Source organism: Chaetodon auriga, chromosome 4 (assembly GCF_051107435.1).
Source record: "Chaetodon auriga isolate fChaAug3 chromosome 4, fChaAug3.hap1, whole genome shotgun sequence".
NCBI classification, from domain to species: Eukaryota; Metazoa; Chordata; class Actinopteri; order Chaetodontiformes; family Chaetodontidae; genus Chaetodon; species Chaetodon auriga.
In genome coordinates, this window is record NC_135077.1 from 29,732,202 (window position 1) to 29,758,011 (window position 25,810).

General features: G+C 44.2%; 1 pseudogene; it reads right to left on the minus strand.

The window, feature by feature from the left end:
- Positions 1-5,450: 5,450 nt before the first annotated feature.
- On the minus strand, positions 5,451-18,841 carry LOC143319095 (uncharacterized; annotated as a pseudogene).
- Between the last annotated feature and the right edge of the window lie 6,969 nt (positions 18,842-25,810).

Sequence of the window (25,810 nt, forward strand, 5' to 3'; positions counted from 1 at the left end):
TGAACATAAGACTATAAAATGATAATAAAATAAAGGGAGAGTTCATTGTGATCCATACAGTGCAGTACAGTACAGTGATGGAATTGTGGATCTCCTGGTCCCCGGTGCAAAATAAAAATAATGAATCATGCATTTACTCCAAAATCAGTCTACACATAAGGGACAAACAAAAATACACAAAAACAGATACAAAAACAGATACAAAACAAGGTAGTGCAATACAATTCTACAAGAAGTAATAATTAATTACTCAAATATGGGATATTTGGCAGCTGAAACAAAGTTGAAGTGGAGGGAAGTGATTAGTATGCAGATTCATAAATAACTAGTTTGGAATTTGTGTACCTTTGTGATGTAACCTTTAGGTTAAAGTACATGCATTAATGATTAACATGCTCCATTGTGTCAGTTTCAAGATTGGCCCTATTATGAAGCTGTTGGTGAAAAATAACCTTCCTTCCTTCAAGTCTATGTTTGTTTAACTACTTTTTTGTTTTATGCCACAGATAAGCAGATTCTGTAGTGTAAAGGTTTGCTTTCCCAGTTTCCAAACGATTATGATATACTGTGATGATTCCTGGCATAAATGTTGACTATGTTGACCATGGCTGCTGTTGTGACTGTGTTTCCATGCAGCTCTGTGTTTCCTCTTCTTGCTGAGCTTGATGAGATACTTCTGAACTGCACTCTCTACAATCCCCTGAGAATGGTAGAGAAAGACAAATCAGAAACAGAATCAGAATATGATAATAAAAACATGATCTGGTACTTAACGCATTAGATGTGATCTAATACTTAACACAAAATATGGAAATGACACATTGTTTTGAAACTCTCACCAGCCTTAATGTCAGAAAAGTTCATATGCATTTGTTACACAGGTGGCATAAGCTCCACTGTGTTAGAAATGTCTTTGGTCCTGGGGCCTGTTAGGAAGACAGTTTAAACTCTGCCAAGCTACTACTGATTCTGAGTTCATTTTTGAGTTAATTGTAAGTTAATTTTAACCTCATACCAGTCCAGTAGTATCAGCAGCCTATCCAAGGCATACCCAAAGTATATTGAAAGCTGTTCTTGAACCATTTTGAGTATATGAATTGTTTGGGTCTCTTTTGAAGGGTAACACTCTGAACTTTTATCCCCAGCTGACAGAATCACTAAGTGCTCCTGACATTGAATAATAGAAGGTGAACACACTGAAGTAGAAGAGTTTTCTGCCTGAACATTTTTTTATTTTTATTATTATTTTTTTTTGCATATAGATGCTTGCAGATGATTATATCTGGGACTTAATAGGTGGAAAATACAATGAGACCACAGCATGAAGCCTTACCCTATAACAATACAACAGAAACTGAATATTTTCATGTTTTCTGTAATGGTATATCTATGCATCCTCCAAAAAAAAAAAAAATAAAAAATATATATATATATATATATATATATATATATATATATATATATATATATATATATAATAAAAAATAATATTTGTCTACATAAGCATCTAATTTTTATTCATAAAATCTATAGTCATATTTAAGCTATCTATACCTATGTTTTGGCTATATATCTTTATATTAAGGCCATTTACTATGTTTATCACTTCAAACTGTGTGTAATATCCCTTTTAGCACTGAATTCCTTGATTTAAGTTGATTGAGCTGTAAATAAACTACTGAAATAGCATATCGGCATTTTCAGAATTTCATCAGTGTCTGTCAAAATCGGTTACTATTGTCTCCATCTTCACATGGATGACACTAAAACAGAGACGGTCTTCTGTTCAGTTTAGACTGTTAGTATCTCTGTTTATCTCTATCTCAATTAATTGTTTACATGTGGATGCTGGATGGAAGAGGGGGGGAGCACCCTACTGCAGTTAGACAAATCTGATGGTGGTGCAGCTGGTTCAAACAGGATTTTAAAAGAATGGGTTGTGGTCTCTAAATAGGGGTCGGAGGTAGTTAACCGACAGTTTTTGGAGGAAGTTGCAATAGTGCTATAAGTGTATATAGCCAATATAACCTTCAAAATAAATTAATAATAGCTCTTATAGAATAATAACAGTTAATGGTAGAAGGAAACAGCAGTGAAGACGAAGTACTCATGCTAGAATATTATAGTAGAGACAGGGACGTACAAACACAGGGAATTCATATCCATTTCTGGCTAGAACGAACCTATAAGGATGATGAAAGCATAGATCACTGGCAGGACACACCGTTGATCAATCTAAAGCGTTGGCAGATAACATAATTTGTGAATTTGTCTCGGGCGTGGGAAGAGCTTCCTTTTATCCCTTGGGAACTAGTGCTGCAGGGATTGTGGATCACAGTCATCATTAGCTCCTGTGCTGGACTGACTGTGTTGAAATGCAAGTGCAGTCGCAACCATCCCACTAGGCCTAGTGTTTGGAATACCAGAGGGACACGGAATAGAAGGACAAAAAAGAGAGGCCCTAAATCCATAGCTGAGTACCACTGTTGTCCCAAGAAGAGAGTGGGAAAAAGTGAGGCTATATTACCGGGCACCCTGAAGAAGGGGATCAGAGAGGTTAGAATACGATTCCACGAGAGACAGAAAATTTAAGCCTGGACTGACAATAGAGAAAATAACATCACTGATAAGGTTAAAAGAAACAGGGAGGCAGAAATACCCAGAGGTGCCCAGCAAGACTACATGGGGGACAAATTAGGAACCAGAAGAGCAATGGAGGCAGAGTGACAAATCCAGCGGAATTAACAATAAAATGCCACCCAGATCACAAAAAGCAAATTCAGCAGCATTGAAGGCAGCTTTTTGGGGGTTCAGTATCTTGCCAAAGGATTATTTGGCATGTGGACTGCCAAGGCCAGGGATTGAACCAAGAAAAAAGAAAATGAAAGAAGGGTTTTGGAAAAGACACATCAGAGCATGACAAAGAATGCCAGAGACAAGTCCAGTTTCAGTGAACCCCAAGCCAGTAGCAAGTAATGTGGCAGCATTGGCTCAATCACCCAGTCACTTAAGAAGAAGGAGACACAGCTCGAGCAGATGATGGCTGAAACCAACCAATTACTGGATGAACTCAAGCAGTACCAAATGTCAACACCCTTATCATCACTCAGAACAACACAACATGAGAATCGTGATGATACAGAGAGACACCAGAACAACACAGGGAACATGGTGATATACTGTATCTATCATGTACAATGCACAAAGAAGACAATTATGAAGCTGAATGGCAATGACTGTTGACTGAAAAACGAAGGCTGAGAGACTGGATAAGAGAGCAAGTGACTGACCTGGAAAAAAGCATACATGTAACTGAATGACTACAAGCACAAATGATTCAAAATGACAGACCAAAAACCAGGAGTGGGCAGCCATTTGGTGTATCTTGTAGGCGCAGAGAAGAAGAAGATTTTGACTCATTGATGTGTCCCATAGTAACCAAAGGTCCAGGAGAGATTCGCTGTCATGTGCCATGGTTATTTATGGACATGGTCAGCCTAGCGAATAGGCTGCCTGCACTCACTGAGTAGCAGGCAGAGGAGCTTGGTGTGTCTTTGAAGGTCCCCCGACAGTCTAATGTTAGAGCAGCATAACAAGGGGCTGGTCCAAGGCAAGCCTGAGCTAACTATAAGCTTTATTAAAAAGGAAAGTTTTAAGCGTACTCTTAAATGTAGAGACAGTGTCAGTCTCCCGGACTGGAAGATGGTTCCACAGGAGAGGAGCTTGATAGCTAAATGTTCTGGCTCCTGTTCTGTTTTTGGAGACTTTAGCAACCATAAGTAAGTAATTCTGGGAACGCAGTGTTCTGGTGGGGTAATAAGGTACTATGAGCTCTTTAAGATAAGATGGTGCCTGACCATTTATGGGTTTGTAAGTAAGGAGAAGGATTTTAAATTCTATTCTAAACTTTACAGGGAGCCAGTACAGAGTGACTAATATCAGAGAAATATGATCTCTCTTCCTCCTTTTTGTCAGAACATTTGCTGCAGCGTTTTGGAGCAACTTGAGAATATTCAGCAAAGAATTTGGGCAGCCTGATTGTAAGGAAATGCAATAATCCAACCTGAAAGTTACGAATGCATGGACTACTATTTGTGCATCATTTTGAGACAGGATGTGCCTGATTTTTGCAATGTTACGTAAATGAAAAAAAGCAGTCCTTGAAACTTATTTTACATGGGAGTGAAAGGACATGTCCTGATCAAAGATAACTCCCAGATTCTTTACAGTGGTGCTGGAGGCCAGCGCAATGCCACCCATAACTGCTATGTCATCAGAAAGTGAGTTTCTAAGGTCTTTAGGGCCTAGTATATCTTCAGTTTTGTCCAAGTTTAGCATCAGAAAATTGCAGGTCATCCAGGTCTTTATGTCCTGAAGACACACTTGTAGTCTAATTAACTGATTGGTTTCTTCTGGCTTCATTGTTAAATATAGCTGGGGATCATCTGCATAGCAATGAAAATTTATTGGGTGCTTCCTGATAATGTTCCCTAAAGGAAGCATATATAAGGTGAATAGAATTGGTCCAAGCACAGAACCCAGCGAAACTCCATAGCTGACGTAAGTGAGCACAGAGGAATCATTATTAACATGTACAAAGAATCATCATTAACGTGTACAAAGAGCGATCTGAAAGTGGGATTTGAACCAGCTTAGTGCAGTTCCCTTAATGCCAATGAAGTGTTCCAGTATCTGCAATAGGATACCTAGAAACCTAGAAACCAATTAACCTAATGAGCATGTTTTTGGTCTGTGGGAGGAAGCTGGAGTGCCCGGAGAGAACCCACGCATGCACGGGAAGAACATGCAAACTTCACACAGAAAGGCCCTGCCCGACCCCGGGTTCGAACCAGCAACCTTCTTGCTGTGAGGCACGCGCACTACCTGCTGTGCCACCGTGCCGCCCCTACATTAAAGTTACCAACAATAATTACTTTATCAGTTTTAAGGACTCAACCTGATAAAAACTCAGAGAACTCCGATATAATTCGGAATAAGGACCTGGAGAGCGGTACACTATAACAAATTAAACTGGCTGCACTGTTTTCTATTTTTCATGTGAAAGAGTGAGAACAAGGCTTTCAAATGAGTTGTAGTTGAGTTTAGGTTTAGGTGAGGATAAAAGCTTGATTAATAGGTTTAAGTCAAAAATGGCTGCAACTCCACCTCCTCGGCCACTGCCTCGAGGAATGTGAGTAATTATATGGCTCGGAGGAGTAGCTTCATTTAGGCTAAAATACTCTTCATGACACAGCCAGGTTTCAGTCAAAAAAATAAATCAATATTATGGTCTGATATTAACTCATTTACTAAAACAGCTTTAGAGGACAGAGATCTGATGTTAAAGAGTCCACATTTAATTCTCCCATCTTGTTGTACTATTGTAGTGGTTGTTTTAATTTTTATTCAATTTTTATGTTGAACTCCTCTTCTCTGTACTTTTGGTTTACTTAGTTTATGTGGTCGGGGGCAGACACAGTCTCTATGGGGTGTTGGGTGGGTAACTGCTCTAATGGAAGCGCAGAGAACCATGTAGGACTGCAGCTCTGCCTCCTGGTCTCAACTCTGAGTTGTCGGGGGTTAGGTTCATAAATAAAATCAGTCAGATTTCTAGAGATGAGAGCTGCTCCATCCAAAGTGGGATGGAGGCCGTCCCTCCTAATCAGACCAGGCGGGTATTCCTGGTAGGAGGTTCAACAAACTCTGAGTCTATCGCTGAACTCTGAGTTGACTTACTCTGAGATGGGAAACTCTTAGTATCTGGTTCCAGAACAGCTGATCTGAGTTAGTTCAATCAACTCTGAGTATGTTCACCTTGAGTTGCCTGCGCGGACAACCACAATAAAAAAGCCATCATCAATGGAGCCCAGATACCATGAGTCACCATGACAACTGACAAAAAAAGATCAAGTAATTTTACCCCCGATGGAGTTGGAGGTCTTATTGCAGGCCTATGGGGAGTATGAGCACATATTTCGGCGTAAATGTATCAACGCTGCAGCAGCGAAGGAGAGAGAAATGGCATGGGAGAAAATTGCTACCTGAGTCAATGCGCGAGTTTGAATGTACTGTTCCACTGACGACATTTAACCATACTTAAGATCGTAGCATACAGTTATGAATATGAATAGGAATAAAATCTGATTTTCATTTAGGTGCAATCCAACAGGGGAGGGGAAGCAGCTAAAAATGAAATATAAAAACATCATTCAGAAAAGTAAGGCATATTTTGCTAGGCTATGATTGTACCTCATGTTGATTTTAATTTGATTTTTTTTTAATTGACTTTAATTGACTATTAAATGAAGTAAATATTAATGCAGTGGCTACTTCAAGTAGTAATTTAAAGCCATAACAAAATGTTGTTTTAACACGTGTAATGGGAATTCTTGTTATTCATCTTCTCTGTACTTAATCATAAGTATTCACTGTCTTTAAGCCAAATGAACAACCATATCATATGATTAGGTGCGTGCGTATGTCATAATCTGCTGACCATGTAACCACGTACAGTATGTTATTATGCACTGATTAAGTGAACCTTGTGTCCTGATTGTACAACACATTATGACGTGCCTATTGTGCTGACATTGTTCTGATGATAGAACAAAGTCATCCTGTCTACAAAGATAATATATTGTATATAATCTTTCAACTTCTCTTGCTCCGGGCTCTTTCTTGTCATCTCACACTTGAGACAACAAGAAGGGAGTCCGTCTGCAGGCGTCAGAATAAACTCACAGAAAGACAACGAACGACTCTGTGCTTTTTAGTACAAAATTGCCAGAACAAACTTGGCGTTGTCGGCAGGATCACCCGTGAGGCGACGTTCGGGACTCAGCGCTGCGGGTTTTAAGTCTGTACAGCTGGAGTCTGGGACTCCAAAACCCTGAACCTCCCTATCAAAGACGGTAGAGAAGCGGGGGACCTGGCACGTGAGGACTGACGCCCACTCACTGGCGTGATCCAAAGAACCTTTTCTGGCACACAACCTTGTCTTTCTGGTGAGTAAATCTGGAAAAGGTAAACGATCCTCACCACCTGGGGTGTGTTGTAATAGACGTATTAACAGGGCAGGTTTTGGAAACCGCTGTAGGATCAAGGAAGCTTCGGGTCAGGGACCCAGGGGGGCAGGTTTTGGAAACCGTTGTAGAGTCTGGGACTCATAGGTACAGCCCCTGTGCACATTAAAAAAGCTTTGAATGTTACCATCAACGATCGTTTAGGGTTTAGGTCTGCTGTTCTAAGAACGCAGGGGGTTAGAATAATTTTACATTACACTCTCACAAAAAAAAAAAAAAAAAAAAAAGTGGGGAGTTTAATAAAAACATCGAAATTAAGGTTAAAAAAAAAAAAAAAAAAAAAAAAAAACCTCTAGAGAAAACCAATAGTAAATATCTACACTGATTAGTTGAAGTGGTATTAAATAAAAATAAAAATCCAAGGTCCTTACAAATCCACCTAAAGAGAAGAAGAAACTAAAAATCTAAAACAAATTTTTTTCTCTCTCTCTTCTTCTTCTCCTTTTCCTTTTCAACAATGGGTTCCAACAGCAGTAAAGAAAAAGCATCTGAAAATGAACCTCTGATGCGTTCTCCCAATATTCAATTTATGATCACAAAATATGGTGAACGGAGTACTGACCAAATTAAAATCTGGGTTCAGGAGTGTGGATTCCCATGCACTGGCAGTTTTAGCCTAAACCAATTAGAACACTTGAGAGTCCAACTAACAGCAAAGGAAAAAATCAGTCAGACAAAGCAAAAGAAAAAAGGAAAACTGTTTAAAGCAAACTGGGAAGCTTTTGGTTGTTGGCTTACTGAAGCCAACATCAGGGACAGAAAACAAAAGGCAGGGAAAGCTACACTAACCTCTGCATCTCAGTGCCTCAAACTAGATCCTGATCTGGACTCGGCTCCGCCCAGACAACGGCCAGCACCAGCTGCGGACCGAGGAGGAGCAGCCAGCGCTCCGGAAACAACTACAGCCACAGCCCAAGCCACACCATCACGGCCTGAGAAACCAATACCTCACCCAAGAGGGGAAAAAGAGAGACCTCCACCTTATGCTACCAAGTATTGCGCACCGCATACCCCTCCCCCACGGGATGCGCACAAAACACGACAAGGCACCATTTTCAAGCAAACAGACTCCATTTCTCAGTCAGACTCTGTGTTAATTGCACCGATGGTTGAAGTGGCTGGAGGAGACGGAAACTCTCAGCTAATCTTCAGACCATGGACGTACAACGACATGAAAGAAGCTGCCAAACACCTCCCTTCTGTCCAAAATGGGGGAGAAGAGTTTGCAACACAACTGGACATCTTCTGTCAACAATTCAGACCCTCGACCAATGAACTGAAGCGACTGCTCATGGTCCAAATGGGGAACAAATGGACAAAAGTAGCTGGAAACTTCCCTATAGAAGAGCAAAGACTGACTCACCCAACATGGGCAAATGAAGCAAACATTCAATATAGACAAACAGTGACCGAGCTCTGTGATAGAATCAGAACAGCCTTCCCTCTAAGACTGGATATGGGGAAGATATCAGCTTGCAGACAGGAGGAGAATGAGACTGTGTCTGATTATCTCACTCGACTCACAGAGATCCACGACACACACAGTGGCCTCCAAAGACCAGCAGCCATGGGGGGGATGAACCCAGTTACCCCATGGGAGGCTCACCTGCGAGACCGCTTCATCAATGGCGTGAAATCAGAAATCAGTGAGATGGTTAAACGCAACTGTCTGACATGGGACTATGGAAATCTTGAAACAGTTGAAAGACATGCCATACATGCAGAAAAATTCCTGAAAGAAAAAAAAAACAAAAAGATGTTCACAGCTGGCAGACAGATTGCAAATGGCACAGATCTCAGTGTTGGAATACCAAGCCAGAGAGAGGGGTCGCGGTCGCGGTCGCGGATGCGGACGCGGCCTCGGCCGAAGACATCACAACAGAGGGAAAGAGGCAGGCCATGGGGCATCTGATGCTTGTTTTACGTGTGGAATGATGGGACACTGGACTAGAGAGTGTCCGGAAAACAAGGGAGCTGAGACCGAGGCAGAGGCCGATTGACTAGGGGCGGAGCAGAGGACAGTGATGGACTCATCTGGTTATGACGCAAGAGCTGAGACGGCAGACCACTTCACACAACAGATAAGTAAAGATGCATCCACTGACATGCAAAACACGGTAGAAATAGACACACACAGCAAACAACACCTCATTTCACAAGCCATTCAACATCTGAAGTCTACACAAAAAACTGGTGAAGAAAGAATTTCTGAAATCTACACAAAATTCTCACACGAGGCATACAAGAAAATGCCAAAATACACACTCACAGTTGAGGGACAAGACATCACTTTTTTGGTAGACTCAGGTGCCACAGAATCAGTTATCATGCAGAACGATATCAGCCCAACCCCAAAACTAAGTGGCAGGTATGCAAAGACAGTGGGCGCATCAGGCACTCACGTTATAGAGAAATACACAGCCCCACTCTCATGTCAGGATAACGTGGAGGGAAAGCTTAAACATTCATTTTTGCTGTCAAAACGCTGCCCTGTGAATCTGTTAGGGAGAGATTTAATGTGTCGACTAGGCATAGTTTTGGTTTCCACTCCCCAAGGTATTGTTGTGACGAAAATTCCCCAAACAAATTCCTTTGTTGAATACGGTGGGGAAGACCTTGTGTATGCTTATCAGTGGAAGATTCCAGACACTACACTCAACTCTGTCAACAACACACTGATACAGGAGGCCAAGACACTAACTATAGACACACACACTGACATCATGACATCACGAAACCTGCACTGCACTTCTCACATCTCTCGAGGAGCAGACAATGAGTTTGAGGAAACTTGGTATCAGGCAGATCACAACAGGGACACACTTGGACTAGATTGGTTATACTGGACTAATAATCAATGTGCTGTGTCAGTAACTCTGTCTGATCCATCTCTTCAAGCTCTGTTCAGGGTATCACACTCCTACCCCCATGTTTCACTGGTCAAACCAAAAAATAAAAGGTGGAAGGACTTGGGACCTTGGATAAAAGCATGCAATGAGGCCTCTGGGTGGGGAAAAACATCAGATCCTGATGTGGATTTCCACCCGCATCTGAAGGTGCACCGAAAAAGGTTTGCTACTGAAGTGACTGCCGTACGGACTGTTGAGCTCATTCCAGAAACAGATTTCCAAACAGCAACAAAGGTAAAAGATTTTTTTGATTCATCCTTCGGCAATCACACTTTCATAAAAGACGTCTCAGAAATTCCTGAGTTAAAACAGGTACCATCATGTTTGTGGGCGAAACACAAATATGATGTAGGACTGATTAAAGGCGCCGAACCGGTTGTGATCACACCAAAATCCTCGTATAGACCATGCAAAAATCAGTATCCTTTGAAGAGAGATGCAGTCGAGGGCATCAAACCAGTGTTTGAATCCCTCCTTGAAGCAGGAGTAATCATTCCATGTGAAAAATCTCCTGTGCGAACACCAATCTTTCCTGTGAAGAAAGTCAGAGATGCTGGGCAACCTGATGAGTGGAGATTTGTACAGGATCTGCAAGCAGTAAATGCTGCAGTCCATGCGCGCGCACCAAATGTACCAAATCCACACACAATCCTCTCTCAAGTCCCATCCGACAGTAAGTGGTTCTCTGTTGTTGACCTTGCAAATGCATTTTTCAGTATTCCAGTGGATAAAGACAGCCAATTTTGGTTTGCATTTCAATTTGAATCCAAAATGTATACTTTCTCGCGGCTCTGTCAAGGTTACACTGAATCGCCAACCATTTTTAATGCAGCCTTAAAAGACAACCTAGATTCACTCAGTTTACCAGCTGGTAGTGCCCTTTTGCAATATGTGGATGACCTCATGATTTGCTCTCCCACAGAAGAAGCCTGCAAACAAGACACACTTGCTCTTCTGAACCATCTGGCTGATAACGGCCACAAGGCCAGCTTGTCAAAACTTCAGTTTGTTTCAAAACAAGTCACTTTTCTGGGTCATGTGATCACAGCAGAGGGCAAAACCCTCTCACCCAAACGAATTGAAGCAATCCAAAACATCCCACAGCCTGAAACAAAGAAACAAGTTATGAGTTTTTTAGGAATGACGTCATATTGCAGACAGTGGATCCCAAACTATGCAGAAATTGAGGCACCATTAAGCGCTCTTGCTCATGGGAAAGGCCTCACAGCAAAAGACAAAGTCACATGGACACCTGAGGCAGTAAAAGCCTTTGTGGACCTGAAATTGGCATTGCAATCTCCTCCAACATTAGGCCTTCCAGATTGCACCAAACCATTCACACAGACTGTTGACGAACGGGGTGGGTACATGACTTCGATACTGACACAAGACCATGGCGGACAACAGAGACCTGTAGCCTACTTCTCATCAAGACTCGACTCAGTTGCTTCAGGACTTCCTACATGCCTTAGAGCTGTGGCAGCTGCTGAAAAAGCTGTGATAGCATCACGTGACATTGTAGGCTATGCTGATCTCACTCTACTGGTACCACATGCTGTTTCAATGATTTTGCTTGAACAGAAAACTTCTCACCTGTCAACAGCAAGGTGGCTCAGATATAACACGATTCTGCTTGACATGCCTAACATCACTGTTAAAAGATGCAATGTTCTTAACCCTGCAACTTTTCTCCCTACACCAGATGATGGACAACCGCACGACTGCGTGGCAGTCATAAATGAAACCTGTTCTCCCAGGCCTGATCTGCAGGACACACCTTTACAGAATGCTGACCTAGAACTGTTTGTGGACGGTTCAGCCTCGAGAAACTCAACAACCGGTAAAAACCAAGCAGGCTTTGCTATTACAACACTACATGACACAATTGTTGCACAGCCACTCCCCTCAAATTATTCTGCACAAGCCGCAGAATTGGTTGCACTGACAGAAGCATGCAAACTTGCTTCTGATAAAACAGTTAACATATATACTGACAGCAGATATGCATGGGGAGTGGTACATGATTTTGGCCGTCTTTGGGCCAACAGGGATTTTTTAACTTCCACGGGCAAACCCATTGCCCATCACACCATGGTTGCTGCACTTCTCGATGCTGTCCTCCTTCCAAAACAGGTCGCTATCTGCAAATGCCAAGCACACACAAACAATGATGATTTTGTTTCACAGGGGAACGCCAGAGCGGATGCTGCAGCTAAGGCAGCAGCACAGCTAGATAACACTAAAAACAACATGCAATGTCTTGCCATTGTTGACTCACCATTGACACCCACAGCTGATTTGCAGGACCTGCAGGCCAGAGCCGGCCATGAAGAGAGGCTGGCTTGGAAAAAAGCAGGCTGCTCTTTTTCTAACAAAGTGTGGTACGGACCAAATGACAAACCATGTTTGCCTAAATATTTGTTTCCTCATTATGCTAAGTTGACACATGGAAGAGATCATGTGTCAAAAGGGGGTATGATGAGTGAAATACAGAGATATTGGTTCACAAAGGGTTTCTCTAACTTCTCCCAAAAATTTTGTCAAAGTTGTGTGATCTGTGCTACTAACAATGCAGGCAGAGGCATCCAGATACAACAGAGTGCTCATCCACCACCACAAAAACCTTTTGATCACTTACAAATGGACTTCATTGAGCTAACACCTAGCGAGGGAAAGAAATACTGTTTGGTTTTTGTTGACATGTTTTCCAAGTGGGTGGAGGCTTTTCCCACTTCTAAACAGGATTCAGCAGCAGTAGCAAAAGCTTTAATCAGAGAAATAATTCCCAGATGGGGAATTCCAGGTAAGATCTCATCTGACAATGGTACACCTTTCGTGAGCACAGCCCTGAAGAGCGTGGGTGAGTATTTTGGTATTGACATGAGGCAACATTGTGCCTATCACCCAGCAAGCGGGGGGGCTGTTGAAAGAGAGAATGGTACATTGAAAGGCAAGTTGGCTAAATGCTGTGATGAAACTGGTTTAACTTGGACAAAAGCACTACCGATTGTTTTGATGCACATGAGAGCTAGGGTCAGAAGCAGAAACGGCCTCAGCCCATTTGAAATCCTCTTTGCACGGCCAATGAATACAGGGATTGGACCGGTTAAGAGGCAACTCCCTCATGCCAGCCAGTGCGAAGATGAAATGTTACGTTATTGTGCAAACCTGTCCTCTGTGCTTTTTGAAATCCACAAACAGGCTAAGGACGCCCTACCGAAAGCCACGGAGAGAAAACTACACGACCTAGAACCAGGAGATTGGGTCGTAGTGAAGGATCTGAGGAGAAAGAACTGGAAAGCACGCAGGTGGAACGGACCTTTCCAAGTCCTCCTCACCACGGAAACAGCTGTGAAAGTCGCGGAACGGGCCACCTGGATACACGCCAGCCACTGCAAACGCGTTCCTGAGCCGACGGACAAGACAACATCAAGCGTGCGGAGCATCAGTAGGTGAACCAACGCTTTCCCCCGCCTTGTGTCTGCGAGGGAGAGAGGGGTGTGGATAACAATAGGACCACACGTTTCTCAAACTCACGAAGAGGCAGGCACACTGAATACGGGGGTAAGCTGAGGTGCCACGGCTGATGCGATGACGCCAACGAATATACAGTGGCGCTGGAGGGGTGACGGATGTAGAGGAATTCGCAGCGTATTCCTGCTCACTGCCACCATCGTCCTGCTACTGCTCCTGCAACAAGGCACATCTCAGCCTAATCAACAACAGGGGTGCAAAAACTCAAACAGCAGCTGCAGAGCATCCAACTGCAGAAGGAGGAGAGAATTGCTGCCAGAGTTTACTCGCTCCCCACTGAAGCCTGAGGAAAATTCCTGGTACACTGTAGTACTATCAACAGCCAGAAGGATTACAAACGACAGCTGCTATGTCTGCACACAACTTCCTCACGGAGTGGGGGATGCAATACCTGTGACACCACGACCACTGAACATTTCTGAGACCTTAGGCGTCATGCTAGCCTTCACCCTGGGGGTTTCCCTGCAAAACAGAACTGTGAAAGACATGACTAAGAGCATTAACATGTGCAATATCAGCATCACCAATTATGGAGGTTCAACAGCTAGATTCTGGAACATGACACAAGTGACACAACAAGGAGTTCACCAATCTATCATGACAACAAACCCCACCAAACAACAAGGAACTGTCTGTTTCACTAGGAAATGCTTCACTGAGCGGGAGCACTTTCTGGGGATATCACCGTGCAAGCAGACAGTCATGGCCACCTGCGGCGTATCATGGGGAAATGGTAACACAGCCTCATGCAGAAACAGAACGCCATACATCGCTTCTTTGAATCTGACAGACACTGTCAGCCTAAATCGCCCGGGCTGCGACAATCCTGTACTACTTCTGCCAAATGGGGATGGCTACGGATCACTGAGAGAGCATGTCTGGGTGTGTGGACAACATGTGTACCAGTCTCTTCGTCCTGGATGGTGTGGCACCTGCTATCTTGCAAAGCTGGTGTCATCTGTTACTATTCTTCCCACACTAAGCCACTTCCACACTCACTACACACACTACTACATACCACATAGAGCAAGACGTGACACAGAGAGAGTTCCTCAGTGGCAGAAAGGAATTGGAGGGTTCCTCCCCTGGTGGGGAACTGTAAACAATGCCTTTAAGATCGACGACCTGGCAGTGGAATTAGAAAACCTGACGGCCTTAGTGTCATCTGGGTTTTCTGCCCTCACCCCCACTGTCCAAGGCATCCGAAATGTGGCACTGCAGAACAGGATGGCAATGGACATGATGTTTGCCAGCCAAGGAGGAGTCTGCCACATTATAGGTACGGACTGTTGCACTTACGTTCCAGACATCACAGACAACATGACTCATGTTGTATCACACCTGAATGACCTGCTGCATGAAGAAAAGACCAAAGACTCGGAGAAATGGAGTCTGTGGTCTTGGCTGACTGACGGAGGATGGAAAGTGACATTGCTGAAAATACTGACACCCTTTCTCCTTTTCCTGACAGTATTTATGATTGTAATCTGTTGTGGTATACCTTGCATCAAAGCTTTGATCACTTCACAGGTCAAATCCTCTGTAGGACAGTTCATGATTCAGTCTGAAGATGATCCCTCTCTGGACTGGGTTCCACCCTATGCTAATCTTGATGATTTTTAACACTGTTGTTTAAATCTAGCAATATTGCTTATGTTGATTACTCTCTTAATTGTTAATCTAGCAATATTGCTTTCTTTGATTGCGTTCAGTTTTCATAAATCGTCATAATTTCTAACTGTTAATCTAGACTTTATTTACTTTATTTCCTTTCAAATTTTCAATCTTCATTTTTTACTTTATAATTATTATTATTATTATTTTTTTAATTTTCATAAAATGTGAGTTTCAATGAGTAATTCTAGTTTGTTGTGTTAATTTGTAATGTTAATTTGTGAGCGTAATACGCTCAAATGGGGGAATGTAATGGGAATTCTTGTTATTCATCTTCTCTGTACTTAATCATAAGTATTCACTGTCTTTAAGCCAAATGAACAACCATATCATATGATTAGGTGCGTGCGTATGTCATAATCTGCTGACCATGTAACCACGTACAGTATGTTATTATGCACTGATTAAGTGAACCTTGTGTCCTGATTGTACAACACATTATGACGTGCCTATTGTGCTGACATTGTTCTGATGATAGAACAAAGTCATCCTGTCTACAAAGATAATATATTGTATATAATCTTTCAACTTCTCTTGCTCCGGGCTCTTTCTTGTCATCTCACACTTGAGACAACAAGAAGGGAGTCCGTCTGCAGGCGTCAGAATAAACTCACAGAAAGACAACGAACGACTCTGTGCTTTTTAGTACAAAATTGCCAGAACACACGTCATCTCACTCAATACCCCACTTAGTAGATTAACACTTGATACTATGTTTACACATTTTTATTTTATACGTATTAAAGTCATTTAAAATGTGACGATATGTACATGAACACTCAATAAAATACTAATTTGAAAAAAAAGATTAACATTTGAGCTCTGCTCAGCCAACAGAATGAAGGCAGAGGTTCGAAAAACGGGTGGAGGGCCACCTCCACCTCCTCTGACAGAGGCTGAGGAGCTGGCCCTCAGCCAAGACTGTGACTGACGGTGGCTGAAGGCATCCCGGGGGAAGCTCATCTGAGCCTGTCACGCCCCAGGACACAAGTGCCTACATCGGATGCAAGTCTACACTTGTGTCTTTTTAAAAAATAGAACTTATATATAAAACTTCTTGTATATAAAACTATATAAATAGTGTTAGGGTTAGGGTGAAATATGTTAATGGTTGGAACCATATTACAAATCCTAACTAATCCTAATAAATCCTAATAAATTATACCGTTTGACGAAAAGCGGGAGCATTCGAGCAGATATTCCTCTGGAAATGACAGGAAGTCTAATCTGGGTTGGAAGATTCTCTCGCGACGTAAAGCATTTCAAATCAGTTGGGCTTCGATATCAATCCGTTTGGGAGTGAATGAGCAATCCATGTCTAACAGCTTTCTTCATGTGGGAGGAGACAGGTAGAAACTCAGGGTTTCCTATAGTAAACCTGCCAGCGAGCAGGTTATGTTCACAGAGTCTGTTACCATGGTGACTGACTCAGAGTTTCAGTTACCTCTCTTTCTGGAATGGAAAACTCAGAATTTCCCTTATCTCAGGCTTAACTTACTCTGAGTTTTCACATAACCCGCTTTCTGGAATACCCCCCAGGTCTTCCCCAGAAAGTCTGCCAATTATCAATGAAGCCCACACCGTTTGCTGGACACCACCTCGACAGCCAGCGATTGAATGATGACATGCGGCTAAACATGTCATCACTGGTCAGATATTGCAGGGGTCCAGAGAAAACTAGTCCGACTTGTCTTAACATTAACATTAACATTAATTTTAATGACCTGCAATTGGCATAACCGGGTGTCATTACCGCCGATGTAAATAACAATCTTACTGTATTTACGTTTTTCCTTAGCCAGCAGTTTCAAATTTGATTTGACGTAGCCTGCTCTGGCCCCTGACAGACATTTGACTATGGTCGCTGGTGTCGCTAACTTCACGTTTCTCAAAATGGAGCTGCCAATAATCAGAGTTGGTTTATCAGCAGGTGTGTCGCGGGGAGAACCTGTTAGAAACATGAAGTGGTTGGTAGTGACCCGTGGGCTTCAGCAGGGGACTATGCTTCTTTTGAACAGTCACCCAGCCTCCCTGGTTTCCTGGCTGCCTGGGAGCTCTTGTGGGATGGCTAACTGGACCTGCACTTAGTTGGTCCGCACTGGCTACGGGGGCCTTGCTAACTACATGTGAGGGCCACTACCTAGGGATCAGGCCAGACTGAGAGCACCGCCCCTTGTAGGTAGGGCTGAGAGCTTCCCGCTTTTATAAACACAGGTGCAGCTAATTAGTCCCTCTCTCTGTCTGTCTGGAGCTGGGTGAATGGTGTGGCAGTTTCCCTAGTGTGCAGGTATGGGGGATTTGGGGAGAGAGGAATGCATTTGTTATATGTAGTCTCATGTATTAACTAACCCTTTTAGGAGAAGAGGGTTGGCATCCATCCCATTTGTGCTACGGAGAGCCAGTCAATCTTGTCCGGTGCTGACTGCATGCAGGGTCCTAAATTGAGCGAGGTAAACTGAATTGGTAAGGTGGGAGGGTTAATCCCCTCCGAGGTATTTATATCAGTTTGTTTTACTGATTTATCGTTTCCCCCTCCCAGAATAGTGCCAGACTGCTGTCTTGCCTACCAGAATCATCTGTACTGTGCTGCTTTACCTGCTAGAGTCATCTTTACTGGGTGGTGTTGCCTGTGTGTCGGGCCTACCACTTGGGCTCTCATTGTTGGGCAGCAAGATTTTATTGGACTGTTTTAAGTAGCTTTTTATTCTCTATTATTTGGACTGTTAGATTGCCTGTTTGTGTTTGTGTGTGTTTAAGCTTTTACCCGAACCAACTGAAAGCCAATAATTGTATCTTGTTGTCTTTGTCTTCCTTTTCTGTAGGCAGTGGGAAACCCTGTGGGGGGAACTTGTAGTGTTAACACCCCTCAATGCATGTGGTACCTGTCTTGGTAGTTGGCTGTTCCATTCCATACCCAGTTGTCCGGCTAGTAGCTCTTTTTAAGTGTCTTAGAATTATTTTGGATAGTGTTGTAAAATAAAGTTGTCTTTTTTACTTGACTAACTGTCCTTTCTTTTCCACCCAGGGAATCTACAGCCTTTGTGTTTTATCACAATCTTTTAATTAATAAATCTGTTTTGAACTGAATGCACGTCTCCAGGCTCCGTGAATCTTTGTATTGTGTCAAAGCTCAGGTAGTTGAGGTTGCTACTTACCACCGTGGTTACGTAGCAAGTCTCTATCTCTCCCTCCTCACCCTGAGTTGGGTCACATACAGCTAATGGTTTGGTCTCCGTGGTGCGGAGACATGCTTCCAATTCATTAAGCCTCGTCTCCAACTCACCAAATAAACTACATTTATTACATGTACCAGTATCACTGAAGGAGGCAGAGGAGTAGCTAAACATCTGACACACCAAGCAAGAGAGAGCTGGAGAGGGACAGAGAAGCCATCGCTAGCTGCTAGGCTAAACTGGTGTAGTTAGCAGAGCAGACAATCGTGTAGATGAGTGAAATTAGTGGTCGCTAAATAGACAGATTTATGGGTGCTTGAGCAGAACTAATGTTACTTTAAATGGCGGGTAATAAACCGCTGTAACAAAAGACAGAGCAAATTACACTTAGACGACCAAGAGCGACTAACACAGCATCCGGAAACAGAAAGTGAGACAATACGCTTACCTCAGCACATCCAACATTCATACGGTCTTCCTTGGAAGAAAATACAGCAGCACAAGTTTTTAGCTTGACATTAAAGATGCTAGGGATAAAACAGAATTTTGGGTGTGTGTACCATCCCCAGTCGTAAAGATCAGGGCCAACGGTACCCTGAAGGCAAGGCTGAGCAAAATAGGAACCGCTTACAGGGCACCCTATGCCTGTGCCTTGCTGCAGAAGACCCAGCAAGGTCCCTCTGCTTGAACAGTTTGAAAATAAAACAGAGTTATCTGACACAATTGACAAAAATCAATTAAGCTGTGTTCCAACAGGTGAAAGGTGCTGCAGAGAAGAGGGAAAAGGACCTGCAAAGGTACGTGTCAAAGTAACATCCACATGGATGGCAGGACCCAAGGTTTCCGAACAGAACATTGCCCAAAGCATCACACTACCTCTGCCGGCTTGCCTTCTCATTTTGCATCCTGATGCCATGTTCTCCCCAGGTAAGCAACGCACACGCACGCTGCCATCCATGTGATGTACAAGAAAATGTTATTCTCAGACCAGGCCACCTTCTTCCATTGCTCTGTGGTCCAGTTCTGATGTTCGCATGCCCATTGTTGGATTTTCGGTAGTGGACAGGAGTCAGCACGGGCACCCTGACTGGTCTGTGGCTATGCAGCCCCATACACAAAAAACTGCAAGGCACTATGTATTCTGACACCTTTCTATCAGAACCAGCATTAATTTTTTTGGCAATTTGAGCAACAGTAGCTCGTCCGTTGGATCGATCACATGGGCCAGCCTTCACTCCCTGGCATGGCAGTTTGCCATTCCCAATTAAGTAAATGGTATCCCAGTAGGGATAATGCATTCTGGTATTGTGAAAACAGACAGAGTGGTTAGGCATGCACTGCCAAGCAACTGGACAGGGATATTTGCACCAGTCATGCTGACAGGACAGGTGAAAGTGCTCTCTCTCCCTGACGCGGTAAAAAGGCTTTAACAGAGGTCAGTACAGAAATGGGCATATAGCCATATCAGACATGTGGATTCATTCTGGGCGTGTTTTTTTGCAGTAGCAAACACCCAGTACATAGCAAGAAGCTCTTGATGGATAAACTACTTGTGGTATAACTAACAGAAGATGGCAGAAGAGCAAGGGGTGTGTGACCGTATCGGTGAAGAGTACTGTACGGCCATTCCCATGCACACTGGTGAAGAGGATAACCTGACCAAAGTGCTAGAATGATGATGGCACCGACACAGCATGGGATGGTTGCGCAACCTGTCCTGGATGAAGGCACTGCAGAGACGAGGAATAGTTATTGGGGTGGTATTGTTAACAGTTATGGTTGTATCATGTTGGGTTTTCCCATTGGTTCATAGCATGATAACAAAAGCAACAGTATTGGTGACAGGTTAATTCCCAGTTCAGACTGATCAGGATGATGAATGGAAAGTAGATGATAAGGAAAGGTTTGGTCAGGGACAGATAAGGATAGACAATCAATCAGGTGCTAGTCACACAGTATGTTAAATGCCCCACCAGAGACAATAGAACAATAGAATTGTCTATCCTTATTTACTGTATGCAAATACTAAAGATGCTTACAGCTCATCACCTCTCGCCCCACTGGGCTGTTCACAATCTGGTTAATCTGCTCCCTGCAAACATACCTTTTGTGAATAAACAACCACCTACCATCAGATATGTGAGAAGATGGTCAGAGGAGTCCAGCATAATAATAATAATCAACCAAGATGCTGGTGCATGCGCAATGCGAGGCTCAGTGTCTCACTAGACCCAGCTATGCCGACTGGAACTGACCGTCGGCAGCGTTAAGATAGTAAACAAAGGAGAGGGAAGCGCGGAGGTCTACAGACTAAGCCAACCCCACACTGACTATCGCTACCCAGTATCTTCCTGACAAATGTTTGGTCCCTGGTGAGCAAAATGGATGAGCTACGACTTCTGATCACCTAACAGAGGTGCAGAACAGTTGGCTGGGGTCTTAACTGACATGTTCAATCTGTCACTGGCATAGGTAGCAGTACCTACGTGCCTCAAGACCACCATCATTGTGCCGGTACGGAAGCAGTCAGCTGCAGTGGGCTTTAATGACTTCCGCCCTGTTGCGCTCACCCCCATCATCACCAAATGCTTCGAGAGGCTGGTCTTGGCCCACCTCAAATGCTGTCTTTCCCCCACACTAGACCCCCATCAGTTTGCCTACCGCCCAAACAGGTCAACAAAGGATCTCCATGGCACTGCACTCCACCCTGATGCACCTGGACAACAACACCCACATGAGGATGCTGTTCATTGACTTGAGCTCAGCATTCAAACCCTTATTCCCTCGAAGCTTGTCAACAAACTCAGTGACCAGCAGACCCCAGTCTGTTAGTGTTAGGCTTTTGCCTGAAAATTTTGTTAGGACGCAAAGATGCAGACCAGAGACAGGTATATAAAAATAACACAGTTTATTTTTATATACAAAAGGTGAACAGAAAACGCACTCATAAAGGAGTGGATGCCAAACAAACTGTTAGGCTTTTGCCTGATAAATTTGCTTGGACCCAAGGATGCAGACCCGAAACAAATGTCAGAAAAAAGAGAATTAATTAGCAATGAATTGTAACAAAAAAGCGCACTCAAAAGGAGTGGAGAATAAACGAACTAAAGGCGCACTCAAAAGGAGTGGGAGAGAACAAAGGGAGCTCCGACAAAGTGGGTTTGAGGTAAGGCACGTGCTGAAGCAGCAGGTAGACATTGTAACACAGGAGCACACTATTATGGCAGTATAAGGACAGTTAGCTTTAGCAAACTTCACGAGGAGAGGAGATAAAGAAGTGCAGTACTCACACCGGGAAGTACCAGACACCGCCATGGATAGAGGAATAATCTGGCACAGGTAGGAGAGAGCCCTCTTCTTAAGTACTGTGCCTAAACAGGAACATGCGTCTCAGGTGAGCCCCTGTGGAGGCGGGGCTGACTGGGTGTAGGGGAATACCCAGCTGCACAGAGAGGGGAGAAAAGACAGACAACACCAGGAAAAGGTCAAGGAGACACACTGGGAGAGAACAGATCAGTAGGATGGTAACAACTCGGCAGCCCAGAAGATCTATCAGGGTGGATCGTAGGACTGTAATACAAACATAAAACACACTCAAAAGGAGCGGGAGAAACTACGGGAGCTCTGACGAAGCGGGTTCGAGATAAGGCATGCACTGATGCGTCAGAAGACACTGAAACACAAAAAGCACACTATGAGTGGGAGTCCAAAAACTGGTTAACATTAGCAACTTATCAAGGAGAGGAGATAGGGAAGCATAGTAATCACAATGCATGAAAAAAAAACACTGCCAGGAATTCAGGGCAATCCAGCACAAGTAGGAGAAAACTCTCCCCTTTTATCCTGTGCCTTAATCAGGATCATGCGCGTCAGGTATATACCTGAGGAGGCGGAGCTGGCTGGTTGTAGGTGAACACCCAGGTAGACAGACAGAGGAGAACAGACAGGCAACAATAATACTGGTGAACAGGAAAAAGGCATATTAGGGATAGAACAGGTCTGTAGGATCGTAACAGTACCCCCCCCCCCCCCCCAAAAAAAGGACTCCTTGTGGCAGGTGAGGTCAAGAATAAAAGACCACGGCACCCAGGAGCGCTCCTCAGGACATCAATGAGGCAGTGACCCTTAGCAGAGGAAGTGCACAAGTTGTGAGTACTCCACCCAAGGCAGAAGAGAGCTCCATTCGGCTGGGTTCTCTGGACAGAAGCACCTTAATGTAGCCTCCAAGACCTGGTTGGTCCTCTCCGTCTGACCGTTAGACAGGGGGTGAAACCCAGAAATGAGGTTGACTGTGGCTCCCAAGGCCTTGGTGAAGGCCTTCCATGCCTGCGAAGACAACTGGGGTCAGAGACAATGTCATTAGAGATACTATGCAATCTAATGACATGGAGGATGAATAATTCAGCAGTCTCTAGAGCAGAGGGTAGCTTTAGAAGCGGAATGAAGTGGGCAGCCTTGGAGAAACGATCAACAACGGTGAGAATGGTGGTATTACCTCCTGAGGGTGGCAGACCAGTGACAAAATCCACGGCGATGTGAGACCATGGACTCCAGCCAGGGCCTTATGGGAAGCCTTGCTTCAAGCACAGGTAGTGCAGGCCGCTATGTCCTTGCGGGCATAGGCCTCCAGGCCACCAAAAGTGGTGCTGAAGCAGTGAAACAGTATGGTTGGCTCCCGGATGACAGGTGAGATGGTGAGAATGAACCCAATTAAGGACTTGAGAACGAATGATGTGAGGAACAAATAGTTTATCTGGGGAAGGGGAAGGGGAAGACACCGTCTGTTAAAAAAGCTGTTTAAAATGAGACAAAAGATGGTTAAAAGAGGGTCCTCCCTAAAATAAAAAGAAGAAGAAGAAGAAGAAGAAGAATCAGAGGGACAATCCCCTTTATTTGTCACACAGATACATATATCATGCCCACACACGCCATGCACTGGTGAAAATTGACTTCCGCCTTTAACCCATCCTGGTCGTCCTTCCTCCGCAGCAGACCAGGAGGAAGGAAGGGGAAGGGGAGAAAATAAACTTATAAAGGGTTCATGGTACCTTGGTTAGTAAAATCATTTAAGGAGGTATCTGTAAAAGAATAAAATAATAAATAAAAGGAATTAAATAAAATAAACTGATAAAACTTAGGGTAGGACTGCTGTACTAGTTTCAGGGGGGTCCAAGGGGGGTAATGAAAATCAAATATGAATTGAAGCCATTTTTTCCTTAATAAACATGTAACTTAGTTTGTAAAAGGCTTGTGTTCCCTTAAAATTATTGGATGAATATGTTAAAATGACTGTGTTATTATTAAGGATAATAAATAAATAAGTTGGTAAGAGGTTATAAATAATTTTTATACAATAGAAGAAAATAAAATAAAATACTGGATTGTGTTGTGTGTATGGAACACACTCAGGCCAGAACGAAGCAACTCACAGTGATGTACTCAGAGATAACTTGGGAGGACAGGTAGATAACAAGAACAAAGTATTTATTTTAACCAAGGGTGTCCACAAAAATGGGAACAAAAAGAGAGAGCAAGGAAAGCAGGTCGCGAACAAACTCCTCTCACAGGCAAAGGCTGTGGTGGGCTGAGGGCTTACCGACTGGTGGAAGCTCCTGTAAAAAACAACAAAGGAGTCTGAATAAATACGAGCAAAAGCCAGAAGGTCAAAACGGGTAGATGAACTAGCAGGTATACCACTGAGACAAGCAGACGATCCAACGAATACTGGTGGACGGAGCCAGGGTTAAATACAGCAGCTGATTAAGCCGTTTGATGAGGTGATGTCTTCCAGGTGTGAGAGGAGACAGGGATGGAGGAGATGGGCAGGCAAGTGCAAGTCAATGTCCCTTCCCTGGATGTTCACTGGTGATGGTGAAGAGTACGGGTGCCGACGGAAGTCCACAACCAGCTCCTTGATTTTACCCGTATTAGCTCACTGCAATCAACGCCACCCCCCACTGCTCCTCCCAGCCCCCCATCCACTTCACAAGACACTCAGCCCCCCTGCTCCAACTTGTCCCTCACACCTCTCCAGGTGAGGAATCAGCTCAGGAGGTTAAAGATCAGGAAGGCTGCAGGACCAGACGGCCTCAGTCCCAGGCTCCTCAGATCCTGCTCTGATCAGCTGAGCGGGATCATTGGACATCTGTTTAACCTGAGCCTGAGACTGGGAAGGGTGCCACGCCTCTGGAAGACGTCCTGCGTGGTACCTGTGCCAAAGACCTCACATCCTAATGACCCTAGCTGCTACAGGCCGGTGGCCCTAACATCACACCTCATGAAGGCAGTGGAGCGGCTGGTCCTTGCCCACCTGCACTCCCTGGTGAGCTCGTCCATGGACCCGCTGCAGTTTGCTTACCAGCCTGGCATCGGAGTGGACGATGCCCTCATCTTCCTCCTCCATCGAGCTCTGTCTCACCTGGAATTGCCGGGGAGCTCTGTTCGGGTCCTTTTCCTGGACCTTAGCAGTGCTTTCAACACTGTCAGGCCAGCCATCCTGAGAAACAAGCTGGAGCTTTCAGGGGTGGACCAACACCTCACATGCTGGATAGTGGACTACCTTTCCAACCGCCCACAGTATGTGAGGACACGGGACTGTGTGTCAGGGACTGTCCTCTGCAGTGTGGGGGCCCCCCAGGGAACGGTGCTGGCACCGTTCCTCTTGACCCTCTATACAGCTGACTTTTCCCACCTGTCACCCACCTACCACCTGCAGAAGTTCTCTGATGACTCCATTGTCGGCCTCATCACAGATGGGGACGACAGGTCATACAGAGGACTCATCCAGGATTTTGTGGACTGGTGCCAGCAGAACCACCTCCTGATTAATGCAGATAAAACCAAAGAGCTGGTTGTGGACTTTCGTCTTCACCATCACCAGTGAACATCCAGGGAAGGGACATTGAGATTGTGACATCTTATAAGTACGTGGGTGTTTATCTGAACAACAAATTGGATTGGACTCATAACACCACTGCACTTTACAAAAAAGGACACAGCAGACTCTATCTGCTGAGGAGGCTGAGCTTTTGGGGTGCGTGAGGCACTCCTGAAGACCTTCTATGACTCTGTTGTGGCCTCTGTCATTTTCTATGGTGTAGTCTGCTGGGGGAGCAGCATCACAACAGCTGACAGGAAGAGGCTGGACAAACTCATTAGGAAGGCCAGCTCTGTCCTGGGATGCCCTCTGGAACTGGTGGAGGAGGTGGGGGAGAGGAGGATGACAGCCAAGCTGTCCTCCATGACAGTCAATGACTCCCACCCCCTCCAACACACACTCACTGCACTGAGGAGCTCCATCAGTGACAGGACGCTACATCCAAAGTGTGTGAACGAGCGGTATCGCAGGTCATTCCTCCCTGCAGCTGTCAGACTATACAACAAGAACTGCTCCAAGTAATCAATGCAATAATCAGTGCAATAATCTGTGCAATACAAC